Below are 21,697 nucleotides of genomic sequence, written 5' to 3' on the forward strand. Positions count from 1 at the left end.
CTTTTTAAATTTTAGCCATTTCAGCAAGTATGTAGTGATTTACCGTTGTGATTCTAATTTGTATTCAGGAAACAGTTTGTTTTGAAGAGGACTAGATTAGCAACTGAGAATCCTAGCTTAAAATACTGACTGGCAATAGAGTCACACATGGATCTGAATTCCAAACCTGGTTCAAACAATAGGCGAACCTTGGAGATAGTGACGATTTGGTTATAGATCACTGCAATAAAGTGAATATTTCAACAGAATGGGTAGTGCAAATTTTCTGTTTTCCAAAAAATTATAAAAGTTATATTACACTATACTGTGTTCTACTGAGTGTGCATTAGCATTATTATAAAAAACATACTTTAATTAAAAATACTTTATTGCTAAAAAATGTTAACCACTATCTGAGCAAGTTGTAATCTTTTTGTAACAGTAACATTAAAAATCTCTGATCACAAATCACCATAACATATAAAAATAACAAAAAATTTGAAATATGGGAAGAATTACTAAAATGTGACACAGAGACATGAAATGAGCACATGCAGTCAGAAAAATGATGCCAGAGACTTGCTTGATACAGGGTTGCTACAATCCTTCAGCTTGTAAGGAGCATCTGTGAAGCGCAATAAAGTGAAGTGCAATAAAACAAGGTCTGCCTATATATGCATGATTACAAACAAGTTGTCTTAGCTTCTCTATGCCTCCATTTTGTTCTCTAAGTAACAGTAAAAAGGGTACCTTGCTCAGATTTGTTTTGAACTTTAAAAAGAACATAAATGTAAAGCACCAAACATAGTGCCTGGATCATAGTAAGTGTTCAGTAAAATTTAGCTAATATTGTTATTCCTATTTCACAGAATGTATAGGGTTATAAATTGTTTTACTTATTTTAAGTTTACTTCTAATGGCCATAGCGATAATGCTATGGCTTTATAGGATCATTCTAACTCAACATATGAAAGTGCTTTAATGTAATTTTTTAAAATAAATCTAATTTTTTCAAAGTTAGCCATAATATAAAGAAGTATTATTCTGGAAGGTATCTTTGCATCTAGTTCTTTTTCTTTTTCTTTTTTTTTTTGGTCTTTTTGCCTTTTCTAGGGCTGCTCCTGTGGCATATGGAGGTTCCCAGGTCAGGGGTCTAAGGGAGCTGTAGCCGTCGGCCTACGGCACAGCCACAGCAACGCCAGATCTGAGCCATGTCTGCGACCTACACCACAGCTCACGGCAACGCTGGATCCTTAACCCACTGAGTGAGGCCAGGGATCGAACCCATAATCTCATGGTTCCTAGTTGGATTCGTTAACCCCTGAACCATGACAGGAACTCCTAGTTCTTTTTTTTTTTTTATGGTTTTTTTTTGTATTTAAGTTAGGACTTGATCCCAACAAAATATGCTGATACCATTACTTTACATGGCTGTAATCCTAGAAAGTGGTAATATCAAGTATTTAAAGCAACCTACAATAGATCACAAGCATTCAGCTTGCATTATACCCTCCTCAACCACAAGCAATCTTTGTGGTCTCAATATCTCTCTAAAATGCCAACTTCCATTTTATTCTGAATGCCAACTTGTTCTCTCTCCCTTTGCTGGGTCAAATTCCCTACCCAGCTGCTCCCACCCAGGGTGTAGGCAGTTTACTACCACTGCCTGTAACCACTCCTTTGTGGCCTAGCAACACCACAGTCAGCTTCCCTTTCACTTGTCCCATTGCCAAATCTTTCCTCAGGTCTGATATCACAGCCAATTCATCTAGCTTTTGCTTCTGTGTGGTCTGAGAGAGTTGGCACAGAGAGAAGTAGTTAGTTCTGTGACTTCCTGTTGCCTTTTCTTTCACAATTAGGAAAGAGGGTTAGGAGTAGCCAAGAAACATTTATTTTTTAAAAAAAGTGTCATTCTGAGAAAAAACAAAGAGATGCCTTAAAACTCTGAGAAGTTAAGAGTTTGAACTAATTGCTATTCAGTCATTGACTTACTTGGTGACCTTAATATGTTTACCTCTTGAATACTCAGTTTTTTATGAGCTGTTACAGAATTTTTTTAAGGTTATTATTGTTGTCTGTTAACATCAGATATGCAATTAACAAGTTTATACAATGAATTTGCTTTCCAGTCCTCCCAAATAAAATCTTATGTGAATGCCATAATCACTATGAGTTTGGGAGCATTAGGTAAGAGGGCATGCCAACACTGTCACTATCAATACAAAGATCAAATCACTTTGAGGGCCAGGCTGAAGTTACTGGGGAGAGTTCTAGCAAGAAAAAAATAGAATCCTGGCACTAGAAGATGGCAATTATCAGTAAAGAGCTTCAGGCACAGCAAATAAGCAGAAGTCTATTTATTAACCAGTACTGGGAATGGATGCAGCACGTGAATTGGTCAATATTCTGGGTATGTAAGGGTAAGAATTATACAGATTTATCTTGCTAGTGGGTCATATTGGTCCTGAATATCAGTAAGGAGGTCTATCTTACCAGGAATGGTTCTAGACATGCCTCCAGACATAGCACTGTGAGAAAAAACAAGAAACCATTCACCATGTCACAAGGTGCTCCATTTTTATGCCTCATTTCTGATATTGTTTCCTCTCACCCATATACACTCATTCCATCATAGCTGAGCAAGAAGAAAATTATGGTTCACTCTTTCCCACAGCTTTTTGCTTGATATTAAATTAAGTCGGAGTTCCCATCATGGCACAGCGGAAACGAATCTGACTAGGAACCATGATGTTGCGGGTTTGATCCCTGCCCTCATTTAGTGGGTTGAGGATACGGCATTGCCGTGAGCTGTGGTGTGGGTCGCAAACACAACTTGGATCTGGCATTGCTGTGGCTGTGGTGTAGGCCAGCAGCTACAGCTCCGAATAGACCCCTAGTTTGGGAACCTCCATATGCTGTGGGTGCAGCCCTAAAAAGACAAAAGACAAAAAAAAAAATTTAAGTCAACTCTCACTACCCATACCCCTACCTAGATCTGGACCTATTGAAGGATAGGTTTCCCTCATTCTTGGCAACTTCTTCTTGTCTCAGAATAGCTTCTGGACTTCACCTTGCCTGCCTGCTTAAGTTTGTTTATTCCAGACCCTCCACATCTAACTAGACCTCCATTCCTGATTCCTCCTGTTATATCCAGTCCTGTGGCCATCCATGTATTATGCTTAAAATCACTCTTGGCTTCTTGTCTATAACCACTCAGGAGACTGGCAGGATGGCTAGAAAGATTATTACAAAAAGGCCTCCATGAATAATATGTAAATCCCTCTAAGACTGTTCAGAGATGAGCTCTAGATTTCACAAGTGTAAAATTTCTTAAGGTGCTTGCACATACTAAAATGTTGGCATCAGAATCTTTTCACTTTGATTTCCATAAGCTGATATGCTGTCTATAAAAAGATGCTAATCTCTCTTTGAAAACTTGGGCCTCAACTACCCTGACACACAAGATAATTTTCAACTTTCAAGGAATAAACAAAATAAATCACTTACAGAATTTCTTAATTGTTTTTGGTTAACATTTCATATTTCAAAATTCTTATTCTAAGACAAATGAATTCTATCCTAAAAGTGCTTACCCAACTTTACAGCTTTCTTGCCTATTGGACAAGTATGAATTAAACAAATATACATTCAAATATAAAAAATGAAATTTAGTTTTATAACTAATATATATGTTATTTCTACTCTAGGAGTCCCTTATCACAAAAGTCAGAATATATATTTTTATCTTGTATATAAGAGTTTCTCTCTTCTTTTTTTGGCTGTGTCCATGGCATGTGGAAGTTCCTAGGCCAGGGATCAAACCCATGCCACAGTAGTAGCCAGAGCTACTGCAGTGATAGTGCTGGATCCTTAACATGCTATGCCACAGATAACTTTAAAGATTCTCTCATGCTTTAAATTTTTTCCATTATCCTTCCAAATATAGTATCTGATTGCAGAATGAAGCTGACATGTCTGAGAAAAGGAGGTAGGGCATTTAATTCTCTAGGTATGTATCACATCCTGCTTAGTCTCTGAGTTGCCCACTGTTGTGGCTCCTTCTGTAGTGTTATAACTGTGTGGCTATGGAGTATCCTGAGTTGGGTTGTGCTGCTTGGTCTTGAGAGTGCATCCTGTTAATGTTGCTGATGTACATGGACTTTGCCCTACCTCTAGTTACAAAGACCCTACACTCTCCATTCTATATGGCAACTATAGTCCTCCTGATAATCACTAGGAAATGTAGCACTTAGGACGGTCTCGGTGGCCTAAGATTTTTTGTTTCCTCCACACAACATCAAAGTTATATTTCACTCAGACCTACCCACTTTGATACTTATTTAACTATTGCTCTGTAAATGTTCCTAGCATTTCACACTCAAACTTCTTTGTGAAACTTCCTATTATCCTAGGCTATGTCCAGGAATCAGGGCATCAGTCCCTATGGTCTTTGGACTTCTCAAACTTACTTGGATGTTATTAATGCCTTCTTTGGGATTCACCCTGAAGGGGAGAATCAGAACACTAGGGTCTGATCTTTGGTTCTTCTCTTTGTTTTACTCCCAGGCTGTATCTCTCGATGACCAGATGGGTTTTCCTTTTCCTATGTGCTATGAAATTTCCTTATGTTGCATCTTTTTTTCTCCGATTTCATAGTCTCATCATATAAATTGCCTAATATTCAAGTTGAATGTCTTCTTTGAGAGTTCTGAGAAAATCATCCATTTCACAAGCCAGCCAGGCACTCTCAACAATCAAAATTGCTTACTTTCAAACATAAAAAAATTCCATTTTAAAATACTAAGCCAATGCATCCTTGGCTGTATGTAAAAAGGCTATACTTTCCCCATGAAGCAATGCTTATGCTATTGATTCAGTGGTTTGGAGAAGGGACACCTAAGAAGTGGGAATGGCTGAGAGCCAAACACATTGATTTTATGGCTTAAAATTACTATCTCTGTAATTCTTTTCATCTTCCCATTTACCTCTCTATGGTACATATTTACTACCATATAAGTATAATTGCTAGACATACTTGGCCCTTAAAGCAGGGACCAAGAATAAAATTCCAGCTTCCTTAAGACCCTCCCTCTGATAAACGACTGGCAGAGTTTCAGAGGCTCAGATCAGAGCCACCATCTCATCTAAATTTCTGTGACTTTATCTATCACAAGAGCACAGTTTAGTAATACCTTAAGTGGACAATAACCATAACAAATAATTAACATATAATGCATATGAATTAAGAAAAAGCACACTTACAGAAGGGTTATTCTGCTACACAGAGTAAACTAAAATTATAGTAAAACTCATACTTCAATAATAAGTATATGATGTAATAATCTTAAATATTTATAGAAAAATTAAAATGAACCAATCAAGAAAGAATTACTACATAAATTACTGGAAAGCCTGCAAGGAATTGAATTTCACCTTTCTATTGTCAGAGAGCAATTTGAGTTCAGAACTGCCCCAAGGTTAGGGCTGAAATTTGTTATCTGATGAAGCTTGTGAATAAAGGCTACCCAAGGCTACCATTTACTGAAGCCTACTAAGTAACTTTGGTTGAATCTCTGTTGTCTCATTTAGTTCTCACAATAGTCTGCAAAGGAACAAAATTTCATTTTTAAAGATTAAGAAACGAGGGCCCAATCACCCACAAAGATACGAATGAACTCATTTCTGGCAGGCAATAAAACTCTCAAAGTGAGACTGAAGCAAGTTCATGAAATTGCTCTAAAATCTTCCTAAGAGGGGTTAGGAATTAGAAATAAGTTCTAACACCTCTAATGTAGTGACAATAAGAATTACACTCTCATCTCTAAACTTATTTTTAAATTCAGCTTTTAGTTCTTGTTACTTGAGACTTAGTGTTGGTTGACTCCTATTCAAGTCAACTGATACTTCCGTCAGTTCATCAATGAATAGACAGACTTAAAATGAAAAAGAAGTCTCTTTAGAGAAAGTATCTCAGGAAGACTTCAATGGGCCCTGGGGAGAAGTCCTCCCCTTTTAGTAGAATAAAATTACTCAAGGTGACCCCTCGCCTCAGTCCTTTGACAACTTTGAAAGAAACAGCAAGAACTGGAAAAATAAAGGAACACTTCACTCCTTTTAGTTCTTCCCCTCAAAGCTATATAGAATTGTATCTCTGTCAGCTGCTCCTAAAATTTCTCTAAAGTTCATTTTAAACACACTTTAGTAATTTTCTTATATTTTAGAATATGTTTGATTTTTATGCTTTTAAGTGATTAACAGGTAGCACTTGGGGAAGTTGCTCTGTAGCACATTACTACTGAACATCCAAAAGGGAGCAAGGATATCGTCTGTTTTTTATGTTTTGCTGCATTTATGCTGAATTTATTTTATTGACGCTTACAAAATCCCCTCGGAGGCTGGTAAAGGTTATGTTTTATTATTTTCATTTATAGCTGGAAGTAGAGTAAAGCTTGTTTAGGTGTTGAATGTCATACCAGAAGCAAGTAAAACATACAGGAATATATGATTTAGGTCTCTGTCGGGGTAAAATACACTAAACTAGAATTTTGCAAAGAATTATCCATGAGTCCCAAGAGATACTTTTGTAAAAAGTTTCTTAGTGTGTGTGCAAATATGTATACATATATATATGTACATATATATATATGCACTCACATACATGTATTTGAGTAATCTCCCATATTACATGTGCTGCCAGAGATAAACAGTGCACACATTAAAGATTCTGTGAAGTCCTGCAATTAAAAACAGTAACAAAAACTTCACTTATTTAACTCTGCATCATTTCCTATAGTATCTTTTGTTTGTTTAGTAGGTACTTATCTATATCAATAAAATACATTTTTTGGGAAATGCTCTATTAAAGCATATCATCTCTCTTTTACCTTGTATTATAGCATAAGAGCAAAAGACACTTGTTTCATCAATGGCACATCTAAGTTATCACCAAGAAGTAAGGGAGAGAGAGAGAGAGAAGGTGAGGGAGGGAGAGGGAGACAGAGAGAGGGAGAGAGAGAAAGAGAGAGTTTCTCACTTGACAATGCTATTTCTGTCAAAGTTTACTTTCAACTATACCGCTTCTCTCCAGCCTACTCCCTCTTTCCACTTGGTTTGATTTACTTTACTCTTATTAATTAGATTATATTCCTTAATTTACTAAACAAAAAGAGCACCTATTAAATTATGTGGCACTGGTATCAGTCACAGAGAGACAGAAATAAAAGTACAGTTCTTGTCCTGGAGGAGCTACCTCGTAAGTACAAACGGTAAGGCCTGACAAGCCAAGCCAGGAGGTAGAGCATCCATCAGAGGCAAGAAAGGGAAGTTTTGCTGTAGGAGATAGGACATGGCTTCCTCTTGTTTCTTCAGTGAAAACATTTTAGAAAACAGTGTTTATTGATGTGGATAATAAAAGGATGGTGGCAAAGCAAATGGAGAATAAGAGAGCCTAAAAAGAATAATATCTAGCAGTGCATATAGGTGAAGAAAGCAGGGTTCATTTGGAAGACTGCATGATCAGATCTTAGGAGACATATAAAGCAGTACTAATTGAAGAGCCATAGAAATTATCTATCTATCCATCCATTCACACATACACATATATATGTACATATACACATATAAATATACACACACATATCTGTAACAGGGTAATGAGTTTAAACTTTTTTCTAGATGGTTATTGTTTATATATCAATTTTATTGATTATATATTGATATATAGTTTATACATCACTCTTAGCCACTTTAAGTCCCTTTAAGTCCCTAAAGATTCTTCTACCTCTTGTAACTGCTTATTCTCAAATTTTGAGTACATTTTCTGTGGACATGTTCAATGTCTATCCATATATCCAGGCTAAAATAAGTAAGTCCATTATACCATAACTTCCTTGATTGCCTCAACCCACACTTCTTCCTGTGAATGTCTCTGCTATCCACTAACTGTATAATTCATGTAATGTCTTATAAGTTACTCTTTTGTAAATATGTTTGCTTTCTACAGAAGCAAAAGCAAGGAAGCATAATGTATACCCTTGGAACACTGTGAAGGTTATCAGTGATCTCTTTATCTTGCTCTTCATTCCCCTCCATAATTCTCTTTCCCTGAGCCTGGGCTGGACCTAGTGACTTGCTTGTTACAAACAGAATAAGGTCGAAGTGACAGGGTGTTATTTCCAAAAACAGTTACAAAAGACTCTGGTTTCTGTCTTTCTCTCCTTCTCTTGCTCCCTTCCTTGCTCATTTTTGAGGGAAGTCACCTACTATATTGTGGGCTACCTTATGGAGAGGCCCATGTGGCATGGAAGTGTTATATTTAGCCAACAACTACATGAGCTATTAGTGGGCTTGAAAGCTGCTAATCCTACCTACAGAGAACTATGAGATGCCTATGGCTCTAGAGGAAATCTGATTGCAGTCTTGTGAGAGACTTAGAATCAGAGATGCCAAGCTAAGCTGCACCCAGACCCCTGAAATGAAAACAATAAATGACTATCATTTTAAGCTACTACATTTTGGGGAAATTTATTATATAGTCATAGATAACTAACAAAAACACCTAAAATAACAGGCTACAAAGTAAGTATAAAGTATTTCTGAAGACAGGTAGATAGATAAATGGAAGAATATACAGGAAATAATTGATTTAATATTTATTGAAAGAAAGAATCCAAGGGTGGGTATTCATAAAAATTCTTTCAGGTTTATTTTGTATTAAAGTAGAACCAAAAGCTGATTTTAATATTATACAAATTCCATTGCTTTTATTCCCTTGTTTATTTCAACTGGACAAATGCATTATCACTGTGAACTCCTATATAAACATATTCTGAGTTGTTATGCAAAATTCAGAAGTGAAAAACAGAGAAGATACATCAACAATGGATACAGCTGCTTACCCATATTTCATACCACTTATGATCTTCTCACACAGTCATGGCTGTTTCCATGGAATGATAAGAACATCTACCAAGACGGCATTTATGGACTCCGTGTGCCAGGGACTTAGATACAAGATGCAATAGTAAGGCATCCACTTAAGGAAACAGGATGTACCATTTTTCCATGATTGTTAACGATGGAATGTTCTGTTGATTGAAAAATGTCTCACTTTTCCCCCTAAACTATTTATTAAGTTTTTGAGTGACAAGGGTTTTCTACCTGTGTTTTCTGGGACTCCTTTCTTATTCTAGTAAAGAAAGAAGAATGAATTTGTCAAATACTACCATCTATACACTTGCGTTTATATATATATATATATCAGTTATTAGGTTCTTTGTAAGAAATTCAGAATACCAGTTTGTGAGGATAAACTCCATTTGTTAGAGAAAATACAGAACAGATGTAACCCTGGAGCTGAGGAATGTCTTTGATTTTTAGCAGAATTTTCAAGTCTACAACTATTTAATCAACCTCACACAGCTCTGTAAACTCATATTTCTCCTTTTCTTTATCAAAGATCTTGTCTTCCTGATACCTGGGCTTATGAAATTTCTTCTTAAGGTAAGCATCAGTGGGATATTTTGAGATTTTCACAACACCGATATCAAGTGTGATGAAGGTGGTGATGACAAATTGCTGGTGTGTTCTATGCAGAGGAACTCAGTTGAGGATCAGTGGTCCAGTCACAATAGCAAGCCAAGGCTCAGCTACTTCTAGAAAACTACCCTCTTGCTGCTGTGAAGTGCAAGATAGCTCAGAATTTTCTCATATGTTGATGAAAGAGATTTTTGCCTCTGCCTAATAACTTTCCAGAAATATCTTCAATAGGATAATATTTAGGCATTTTGTGAAGTTTAACCACTCAAGTTCTACTACTCTTGTTACCACCAAGTGTAAAGAATGCCTAAATATATGGGTGTTTTATATAACTTAGGAAAGAGAGTAAGTATTTATATAATTAAAATAGCATGTCAAACTATCCTGAAATTATATGGCAGATAATTGTGAAAAACTTCTAGCTCAAGTTAAAAAAAAAAAAAGATACATGGTGAAGAAAGAAGGCAAAACAACAATGTAACTCAATTCCCCCCAAAGCAGATTTCTGCTGAAAATTCTTAACCATATTATTTGTATTCTCAAACTCATCACCGAATATTTATTGTTTATTTCATAGTTTACACAATATATAACAGATGACACAAAATGAGCCTTTGTGTTATAGGAAAGGGGAAGTTGGCATCCATTTTATTATTATGATGGTGTTAAATGAGATAGGTTGAGTTTGCTGGTCATGGTCACACAACCAGTAAGTGGCAGAACTAAGACTAGCAGCCATGCATCTCAAAGCTTAAAATTATACTGAGTTGATAAGAATTAGGTTAATAGTTAAATGATTGCCAGGGTGAGGAATCCTTTTAATTTAGGTCACTATTATAAAGTAAATGTAGCACAGAAGGAATGAAAAGTAAGGTGGAACGAGTCAAATTTTCTGAAAAGAGAATCAACTTCAAAAGAAAGATGAAAAGGTTGCAACAGCTCTGAACAGTACTGGTCAAAACAAATCCACTTTTCCAATATCTCTCACTTCCATTTCTTTGCAAAGTATTGGTAAGAGGTGACAGATTAACTTGAAGAAAAAGTCTTCAATATGGACTGCTTCATGAATGAGAGGTTATAAATCTTTTAAAAAGTAGGAAAAGATTACTAATGAAATAATTTCAATGAATTATTCCTCTAATCAGAGCAACAAATGAACTGTGTAATATATGGGTGATTAAAGGATGATTTTTGGTTGATAAATACTCCAGGATTACAAATAGCCAAGTTAACTCATTTCCTTGCATAATTACTCATCATTTATTCAATACATTTCTAGTTAACTGAATCATATCTAGAGAACTTATAAAAATAAGTATTCTAAGTTTCAATATTGTGATGTGGTTATAAAATATATTATCACTGGGAGAAACTGGTTGGAGGGCACAGAGGGCCTCCCTTAATTTTTTTTTAAGGTTGCACCTACAGCTATGGAAGTTCCCAGGCTAGGAGTTGAATCAGAGCTGCAGCTGCAGCTACACCACAGCCACAGAAACATCATATCCAAGCCACATCTGAAACCTATCCCACAGCTTGCAGCAACACCAGATACTTAACCCACTGAGCAAGGCCAGGGGTTGAACCTGCATCCTCATGGACACTATTTTGGGTTCTGAAATTGCTGAGCCGGAACAGGAATTTCATCCTTTAATATTTCTTTGGCAAATTCCCATTTTTGTGAGTCTAAAATAATTTTAAAATAAAAAGTTATAAATGGAGTGGTATCCAATAATTCCTATTTTTAAACCATCACTTTGGATGATTCTCATGTGCTGCTGTGTTTGGCAAACACTGGGATTCCACAGTGTAATACTTATACAGAAGTCAGAAGAAGTTTTCAAATTATTTCTTTTTGATAAAAGATTGTTAAATAACTGTGGCATTTCTGGGGGTAGTGGGAGTTAGAATAACACTACGTATCTGTCCATTTCTTGCCCCAGGCCCACTTCCCCACCAGGCATGACTGAATACATTCACCCCTTGCTCCCAATTCTCTACTCATCTCTATGTCCTACCTCTATCCCAGATGCTGTCTCTTTTCATGGAGAACCCATCAACACTGTGGCCTTACAGCTTTTGAATCTCCTCACTATTGCAAATCTCCATCATTATTCTACTGATCTATATAAATTTGTGTTCCCTGGAATGGAAATGAACAACACAAAAGCTGCTTTCAGCAGCCTGGTCTGAAGCCCAATTTCACAGCCATTTGAGCTTAAGGACTCTAGCCTCTAGAGCTAAAAACTTCATGCAAGGGCTCCAAGGTCTCTCCTAACAAAAAGTTTGGGTTTTTTTTTTTTGCGTTTTGTTTTTTTTAAAGGGCCGCACCCGCAGCATATGGCAGTTCCGAGGCTAGGGGTCTAGCTGGAGATACAGCTGCTGGCCTATATCACGGCCACAGCAATGCTGGATCCCTGACCCACTGAGTAAGGCCAGGGACAGAACCCGCATCCTCAGGGATACTAGTCAGATTCATTTCCATTGCGCCACAGTGAGAACTTCCTCATAACAAAAGTTTAAATGTCCATGTTCATATACTGTTCTAGTCTGTGCTACAACCAATGGAAAATCGCTTCCAAGGCTAGAAGCTACCATATTAATATGCAAGTATCTATTGGAAGCAACACTGAAAACTATTATTAGGATGAAAGAAGCATTATTAGAAATGCAGGTTTCTGGACCATGGCTCTCTCAAGGATCTGATTCAATAATTCTAGAATAGGATTCATGAATCTACATTTTTATACATTGTATACTGACTGTATTCAAAGAAATTTTATCCTGACGGTTTAAATGCAGATAAATGAGCTGTTAATCTAGAGACAAGACTACGGATTTAAGAAGCATATGACACTTGGACAAATAAACAGAAGATATGATAGTTGTCCTTTGAATAATAGATTTCTAAAGAGGTACCTAACTGGAGAGTCTATAGGGAATGAAGTAAGAATTGGGAAGAAGGCAGCTCAAAGTAGAAAAGGAGAAGAAGAAGAATAAAGAAAACCTTCATCTTGACGTAACAAGGTTCCTCAAGACTGACTTTGTTTCTGGGTGGGAGTTGGCATAGAGATGGAGTTTTGGTCTTCCCACTGTAGGACTCTTTCCTACACAGAGACAGACCAAGAGAGAGACAGAGAGGGAGGAGGTCATAACATTCTCATGGAATGATATGAATAAATCTGGATAATATGTGAAAAAACTTGAGATATAAACATAACTCAAAAACAAGATTTTCAATACAAAAGACTGAAAGTACAAAGCTTCCTTGTATGCCCTTTCTTTCTCCAGGAGGCTGAGACAACTATGAGAGTTTTTTCCTGGTCCATTCGTTATTGTTAACAATAATTCCCAGAGGTAGTCTCATATACCAAAGGGATCATGTTCAGAAGTAGAAAATATTCAGTAATTTCATTTTAAGGCTTTTTCAGAAGTCTATTCAATTCCTGGGCTCTTTGTACTTGCAAAAATTTAATTTACCTACCAGATAAAATGTTCGTTCTTATTTCTCTGGTGTATTAGTTACATTCCAAACAGAAGACAAAACACACAGTAATTTAAACATGGAAACTTTAGTACAAAGAAACAGCCACAGAGCACTGAAGTAATAGGGAACTTGCCAAAGGTTGAGGAGAGGGGGTGTGGACCCAAGTGCCTACTGAGAGAGAGTACTCAAGGAAAGAACAAACATGGAGAAGAGTCCCCCCCAAATCTAGGACTCAAATGTCACTAGAGAGGGTATGGTTGAATCTCACTAGATGTTGGAAAGTTTACTGGGTTGGTTGAAGCCAAAGAGGGTCCTCAGTTGTCAGGCCAATTGAGAACTGCCTACCAGGATACTGATGAAATTTGTTGGTAAGCTATCTGTTTAGATTATTACTGATTTGCTAGAAAGCCAGCTCGGGTGTTATCTGGCGTGCATGTAAAACCACCTGGAAGTAGCAGGGGTGTGAGACGAGGCTGTTGTTGATTCATTGGCAAACAAGGTGGTAAAACCATAGAGCTTGTTAGCTGCCCTAAGGAGTGCCATAGAACTTATTTCTGGAAACTGTCCATGGTTGGGTTTGTACTAAGGGAAGCTGGGGAGGTGCCACTTGCTACTTGATGCCAGGACACTGCTGAAAAAAAGGCAGTTCACTTTGCAGGAGCTCAACTGAATGAACACATCTGAACCAAGAAGGAAACTCTCTCCTCCACTGTCCCTTAGACACACTGGACTTAGTGTTTAACCACACCCACTTTTGTTATCCAGAGCAGGAAAACTGGGTGACTTTGGAGCTAAGAGGCAATAAATTAATAACTGTTAATAACTGACATATCTGCCTACTACCCTAAATAATTTTTTTCTTTTCTAAAAGACATTTTTCAAATATATATTCTATGACCTGTATTCAATATATGGAAAAATATCATTTTCATTAGAAGTAGGTAAAGAATATTATCTGAATAAGTAAAAAGACAGCTTCTGATTTCTCCAGTTTATTTGTCAGCGTGTCTCAGTTTTTAATCTGGACAAATACTATACTATTAGAAAACAAATAGTTCCTATTAATGACCATCTGGGTCTGACCCCATCCCAACAAATTTAGAATCACTAAAAGCAGGGTCCAGGTGTGGGTTCTTTTCAAAAGCTCTCAGGTTGTTAATTTAGAAAACCATTACTCATTAGTGTATGCCAGAAAATCACCCAGCACCTCCATTTCCTCATCCATTGCCCTCGGCTAATACATCACTGAAAATCATTGCTTTTACCTTCAGTATTGTTTATAACTCTCTCCACAATTCTGCCCCTACTATTGCTGCCACCCTAATCCAAGTCACCATCATCCCTAACATGGATTAATGAAATCTCCTCATAGCCTTCATTCTCTCTTGCTTGTCTCTAAGCAATTCTACCAACAAATGGATTTTGGCCATGCTGTTCCTGCTATTTTTGACTTTTTCCTTTGCTTTTCACCTGGCTTATTCCTATTTATCGTTCATGTTCTAGTTCAAAAGAATACTACTCTTTCTCCAGAAAACCTTTCCAAGTCCTCAAACTATATTCAGACCTACCTCCTTATTCATTACCATAGTACCTTAAATATTTTTCTCACTGTATTATCATAATGAATCAAATAATAATTTACATAATTATTTAACTTTGACTCTCTTACTAGACTTGAAGGGTAAAACTGATAATAATAAATATGGAAAAGGAAAAAAATTAAAACACCTGGATCTATAGCTTTACAAATAAATCATAATTAGCACTAGCACTGAATATTTAGTGTCCTTAATTGGCACATTGCATACATTATCTCTCTCTCTCTCTTTTTTTTTTGGATGCATTGTGGCACATGGAAGTTCCTAGGCCGGGGATTGAACCCATGCCACCGTGGTGACCTGAACCATGGCAGTGACACCAGAGCACTTCCATTATCTCTTTTAAGACTTGCAACAATTCTAAGAAGTGAGTGTATTCATTCATTCCTTTCTTTATTCACTCACTAAACAATTTGCAAAGTGTTACACGTACAAAAAAATTAGGATCACATTTCTCAAAATGTGGTAAGAGAATGTGAAACACAACTTGACCAGGACATGTACTTAAAATGCAGATTTAGTTGCTTCATTTTGGACCTACTACATCAGGCTCATTGAGGATAGGCCTGGGTATCCACATGGTTAATAAGTTCCACAGGTAATCAGCCTTTGGCTTAAGATTCAGAAGACCTGTTCTAGGACAAATATTCTAACAAGGATGTCATGTATAAAGATACAGATATAGATAGAAAGATACCTGGACCCCTTCCTATACCGCCTGAGTCTGAGTTTTGGGTAGGGTCCAGCAAGTATGATTTTTAAAAATTCGACAAATGTTTATGAAACTAGACACCACTGAATACTATCCACTCTTTCAGATGCTGATAATATGGTCCAGAAGTGGCTGCAGGGTATGAAATTCTTTATTAAAAACCTCAATGAAACAAGATAGGGCAATAGTAAAAGTAAGTATAAAAATTCAAGAGCTGATTCATTAATACTGCTTTGTTTTCTTAATGGCTAGAAAAGTACTCAAATAATTAATTATTAGATAAATGCAAATCAAAACTACAATGAGGTACCACCTCACACTTGTCAGATTGGTGAGCATTAACAAGTCAACAAATAAGAAATGCTGGAGAGGGTGTGGAGAAAAGGGTACCCTCCTTCACTGCTGGTGGGAATGAAAATTGGCACAACCACTGTGGAAGACAGTACAGAGGTAACTCAGTAAACTAAATAGAAAACTACCTTATGATCCAGCAATCCCACTCCTGGGCATATATCTGGACAAAACTTTCATTGAAAAAGGTACATGCACCCCTATATTCAGAGCAGCACTATTCACAATAGGCAAGACATGGAAACAACATAAATGTCCATAGACAGATGAATGGATTAAGAAGATGTGGTATATACACACAATGGAATACTACTCAGCCATAAAAAAGAACAAAATAATGTCATTTATCGCAACATGGATGGAACTAGACTCTCATACTAAATGATGTAAGTCAGAAAGAAAAAGACAAATACCATATGATATAATGAACCTACCTACAGAAAAGAAACAAACTCATGGACATGGAGAACAGACTTGTGGTTCCCAAGGGAAGGGGGAGGGAGTGAGATGGACTGGGTGTTTGGGGTTAGTAGATGCACACTATTGCATTTGGAATGGATAAGCAATAAGATCCTGCTATATAGCATAGGGAATTATATCTAGTCACTTGTGATGGAACGTGATGGAGGATAATGTGAGAAAAAGAATATATTTCTGGAGCACTTTGCTGTACAGCAGAAATTGACAGAACATTTTAAATCAATTGTAATTAAAAATTTTTTAAAAAAGAAAAATACTCCCTTGTATGCTACGGAGAATGTCAGTTTTTAAACAAGTTGTCAATCAGTAAATAGTGCAATGCCATCATCATCCTCACAGCAGGCACAGAGAGCTGTGAGCCTGTTCAAGATCAACAAAAATATCAAGACTGATGTGGCTACTGTGGCCAAGAAACCATGAGACTCTTAATAGGAGAAATGGTGACTAAAACATCTTTAAGATTCTAGATGGCTTCTTGGAACTGTGTCTGTTTGCAATGGAAACCTGCCTAGTTGTAGATATTTCTGAAGAAAATGTATTCTCTCTACAGAGAGAAAGAGTCTAGAGGAGAAAGACAAAACAGGGGAAATGAATTTATTTATTTTTTTATTTTTTATTTTTTTTTTGTCTTTGTTGTTGTTGTTGTTGTTGTTGTTGTTGTTGCTATTTCTTGGGCCGCTCCCATGGCATATGGAGGTTCCCAGGCTAGGGGTTGAATCGGAGCTGTAGCCACCGGCCTACGCCAGAGCCACAGCAACGCTGGATCCGAGCCGCGTCTGCAACCTACACCACAGCTCACGGCAACGCCGGATCCTTAACCCACTGAGCAAGGGCAGGGACTGAACCCGCAACCTCATGGTTCCTAGTTGGATTCGTTAACCACTGCGCCATGACGGGATCTCCGAATTTATTTATTTATTTACTTATCTTTTCTAGGGCCGCTCCCGTGGCATATGGAGGTTCCCAGGCTAGGGGTCTAATCGGAGCTGTAGCCACCAGTCTACACCAGAGCCACAGCAACGCGGGATCCGAGCCACATCTGCGACCTACACCACAGCTCACAGCAACGCCGGATCCTTAACCCACTGAGCAAGGGCAGGGATCAAACCTGCAACCTCATGGTTCCTAGTCGGATTCGTTAACCACTGTTCCACGACGGGAACTCCTATTTATTTATTCATTTAAAAAACAATTTCCAGAGTGCTGTATGCACAAAAGAATAGGGCCACGTTTCTCATAGTGTGGCAAGAGAATCTGACACACAAGTTCAGCAGGATCAGAGAGTTTATAGTAATGGCATTGAACCAAAAATGTACTTTCAAAGTGAAGGTAAAAATATGTGAAAACAGGGAGTTCCCTTTATAGTTCAGCAGCTAACGAACCTGACTAGGATCCATGAGGATGCAGGTTTGATCCCTGGCCTTGCTCAGTGGGTTAAGGATCTAGCGTTGCCATGAGCTGTGGGATAGGTCGCAGGCATGGCTCGGATCTGGCTTTGCTGTGGCTGTGCTGTAGGCCAGCAGCTACAGCTCAGATTGGATCCCTAGCCTGGGAACTCCCATATGCAAGGGGTGTGGCGCTAAAAAGCAAAAGAAAACAGAAAAAAAAACCCAAAAAACAAATAACCTCTGAGACTTATCTAGAATCCTTTGCTCTTTTTGAATTAATCATAATCACAGTTAACATTTAATATTTACTATATATACTGACTTTAACATACATGATCTCATTTAAGCTTCACAACAATCTAGTATTCTTCATTCATTCAGTCAACAAATGTATAAAATACACTGACCACAGCCACTCTCTTCATCACTGTCTAAGGACAGGGAAAGGAACTATGACAAAATAGGTATGTTCCCTGCTGTTGCAAAGACAAAGTACACTTATTCAGTAAATATACAAACTGAAGGCTTTGGGCAACTGATATTTAAACAGGTTAAACAATAATGGTCTCAAGTTCAGAATCAGTGAGAGGTAGAGCAAGGATCACAACAATTAACAGGTTAATTGCAGAGCCACTGCTCATTATTATATGTTCAAGGACAAAACTCATATAGGCCTAACTATGTGAAACTGCCATTTTTATATGTGAGAAATGTCATTTTTTTGGCTATTTCATATGCATCAATCTATACTCATATATATCTTTTCCATAACTGTTAGTTTTTTTTTTTCATTCCCAATAACTCTCCTCCCAGAATTGTTTATGGTTGTTGATGGCCTACACTGCAAAACTGAAAATTAAACCCCATTTCAGAAGACTCACATTACTAGAATGTAAATGGGTAGGCTTGGTAGGCCAGAGGTTACTGTAGTTTAAGGATGACCTGTCAGTCCTTTTGAATATGTGAAATGTAGACTGCTATAGCCAGTTAAGGGAATAGAGATGTCCTTGAACAGTTTAAAAGCAGAAAATGATTGTGTAGTGAAGATTTGTTCATTTATTGCTGGCTATTTTCTCTTGTTCTCAACACAATACAAATCAAGGCATAACAGATGGACTAAGACAAAGATGACTGCATAACTGGTTTCTTGTCCATGCCCGTGGTTTTTTTGTTTTGTTTTGTTTTTAATGTACATAGTCAACAACACCACATCAAGACATTTTGGATACATAACACAGTTCAGTATCAAGGATAATATGGCAATACTGTTCCCTGAACTAGAAATAAAGTTATGTGTTTTGTGGGTCAAAACAATCTGCTAGGAGAATTCTGAAACTTTCTTTCTTTCTTTCTTTCTTTTTTTTTTTTTTGGTCTTTTTGCCATTTCTTGGGCTGCTCCCGCGGCATATGGAGGTTCCCAGGCTAGGGGTCGAATCGGAGCTGTAGCTGCCAGCCTACGCCAGAGCCACAGCAACGCTGGTTCCTAGTCAGATTACTTACCCACTGTGCCATGACGGGAACTCTAGAATTCTGAAACTTTCTAAGGGCCATGGTCTGCTAAAAACTTAGAAGAAGACCTTAAAGAAAAATAATTATGTAACAATACACATATAATTATGTACATTTCCCTTCAAATATATATCTTTCCAGTACAGGGTTTCCCAACATTGTCACTATTAACACACTGGGCCAGACAATTCTTTGTTGTTGAGGAGATACCCTGTACATTTTAGGATGTTTGCATGTATTCTTAGCCTCTCTCAGTAATAGCTTTACAGTTATAATAACTAAAAATGCCTTCATATGTTGCCAAATATGCCACAGAGTCAAATCTGCCCCCAGTTGACAACCACTGTTGTTGATAGACATAGGGGCATGCTATGATATGGAAACATGAATTTGTGTGTCTAAATATGGAAAGAGAGAAGATAGTGTTTGTGTAGGTCATGTGATTCAGTGGTTAAGAACAGCCAAAATCACACAGAGAAATTTCTATCACATATTAGCTGTTAAATCTTCAAAATAAGGGTGAAGTAGAATTTTAAAGAGTTATTCACATTTAGCAACAAAATGCATTTAAAGCACTCAGCATATTGCTCAGCACTACTTGCGTAAATACTCAGCAACTATCAAGACTTATTATCATAGGAGATCCAGCTAATGCAATCGTCTCTTTGTCTCTGTGTCTCTGTCTCTCTCTCTGCATTACATATAGATACACATACATATTATACAAGCATTTGCATACATACATGTTTATACATGTATATATAAATATAGCATAGGTAAAACATACCAATGGCATATATGAGTGTGAGTTCTTTACTCTGAGTATACTGGGAGAAGGGGCCCAGAAAGAGAGTGAACTATACCATAATGCAAAACAGATGTTAGTTTGCTAGATAATTTTTTTAGCAGATTAAAAAAAGAGGAGTTAAGTAAGCTTTATCTGGCATGTTTGAAGAATAAGGTAATCAAAGTTGTAATTAATAGAGTGTTAGCACATAAAACCAAGCATGGATTACCCATTTCAAAACATTTAAAACACAATAAAATGCATTTAACACTAAAACTAGCATGATTAATTCATTTTTATGTCAGCAATTTTTATAAATAACTTATTCTTTCTTAGCTCTCTGCTAAGCACTGATTTATTTTTTGATGAAATTTTAGGAATGTGCAGTTCTTCAAGATAATTTTAAATATTTTTTCTCTTCAAGGTTGTAAAAGATTTGAGTTTATATTAACTCCATATATCATCTCAAAGTGTTTAGAGAGTATTGATATTGCTAACAATCACTTATTTCCACTGTATTTGCTCCTTTCTCATATAAATTTAAAATACAGTGTCATATGAGATCTCTAGTGTACTTACTTATCCACAAATTAAACTCTTATGTCAAATACTAAGAAGCTCTTTTGTAAATTTAAATAGTTTTCGTTCCTATCACTATGGTAACTTAGAAATATATAATTATTCTCTACCGCATCCCTAATAAAAATTAATTCTGCCTCAGTATCTGGAAAAGGAGGTACTTATTTGCCAACAAAGTAAAACTATTAAATCTATTGGCAGATGAGATGCTGGAAAATTTTTCCCTATATTAAACCGAAGTCTGGCTCAAATTTATACACACTATATTAATCATCTGATCACTGCAAGCAACAGAAAAAAAGTTTAGAATTTTTCCATATAGCAATTCTATACACACTTGACATCAACTCTTACACCCTCATATATACGTGTATATGTGTGTATACATATATAAAGAATATATGTATCCATGTATATATATATACACACATACATGCAGAGAGAAAGAGAAGAGAATAATAGGGAAAATATAAACAAAAACTTGTAAATCTTGTGCTATTGTTGCAAAATATTGTTAACCTTGAAACAATATCTAAATTAAAAGTTTACATAAAAAAATCATATGGGCAAATCCAAAGTCACATGGGCAAATCCAAAACTGCCTACCCTCAAAAATGAAGTTTTGTTATTCCAAGGCTTTTATTCATTATTTGGTACTTAAATGAATGTGCATAAAACGTGAAGTCATAATGCTAGGAACTTTAACCTCACAAATATGCAACGAGTTATTTATAGTGATAGTTACATCAATAGCATTTTCTTCTCAACATTTCATTTAAAAGAGAAAAACATCTAAAGAAATAGTACTCTAGTTAGGCACAGGGAATTTTTAGTTAGAAGTTTATATGAACACTCAGGAAAGTGTCTATTTATCTGCCAAATGAATACAAAACACACAGTAGTTATCAGTTTCAAGGACTCTAACCAAAACTATGAGAAATTATTTCATTTCGAAACCTGAAACAAGAAGAAATTTGGTTAATTTGGGGAGTCAAAAATACACCTGCTGTATGTCTCTTAAGCCTCTATCAAATTATAAAATGCATTTCCACTTTTTTTTTTTTTTGGCCAGGTTGTAATGTATATGGTAGTTTCATTTTTCTTCTGTGGTGTGTTATTCATCTTTATTTCCATTTCTGGTTTTAAATGAAACCTCACAATCCTGCTGAGAACCCTTGCTTTCATATCATTTTTGAAACCAGACGTTCATGATGAAGCCACAAAACAACTCAGCAATAATACATATTAAAGAAGCATGCCGTTTTGAATTCATATTTAGGGGATTTGGCAAAG

At 36.6% G+C, this 21,697-nt stretch overlaps 1 pseudogene; it reads right to left on the minus strand.

Annotated features, from left to right (window-relative positions):
- Nucleotides 1-9,264: 9,264 nt before the first annotated feature.
- Nucleotides 9,265-9,805, minus strand: LOC125111878 (60S ribosomal protein L6-like; annotated as a pseudogene).
- Nucleotides 9,806-21,697: the final 11,892 nt, after the last annotated feature.

The sequence above is a fragment of the Phacochoerus africanus genome, chromosome 11, assembly GCF_016906955.1.
Source record: "Phacochoerus africanus isolate WHEZ1 chromosome 11, ROS_Pafr_v1, whole genome shotgun sequence".
Lineage (NCBI taxonomy): Eukaryota > Metazoa > Chordata > Mammalia > Artiodactyla > Suidae > Phacochoerus > Phacochoerus africanus.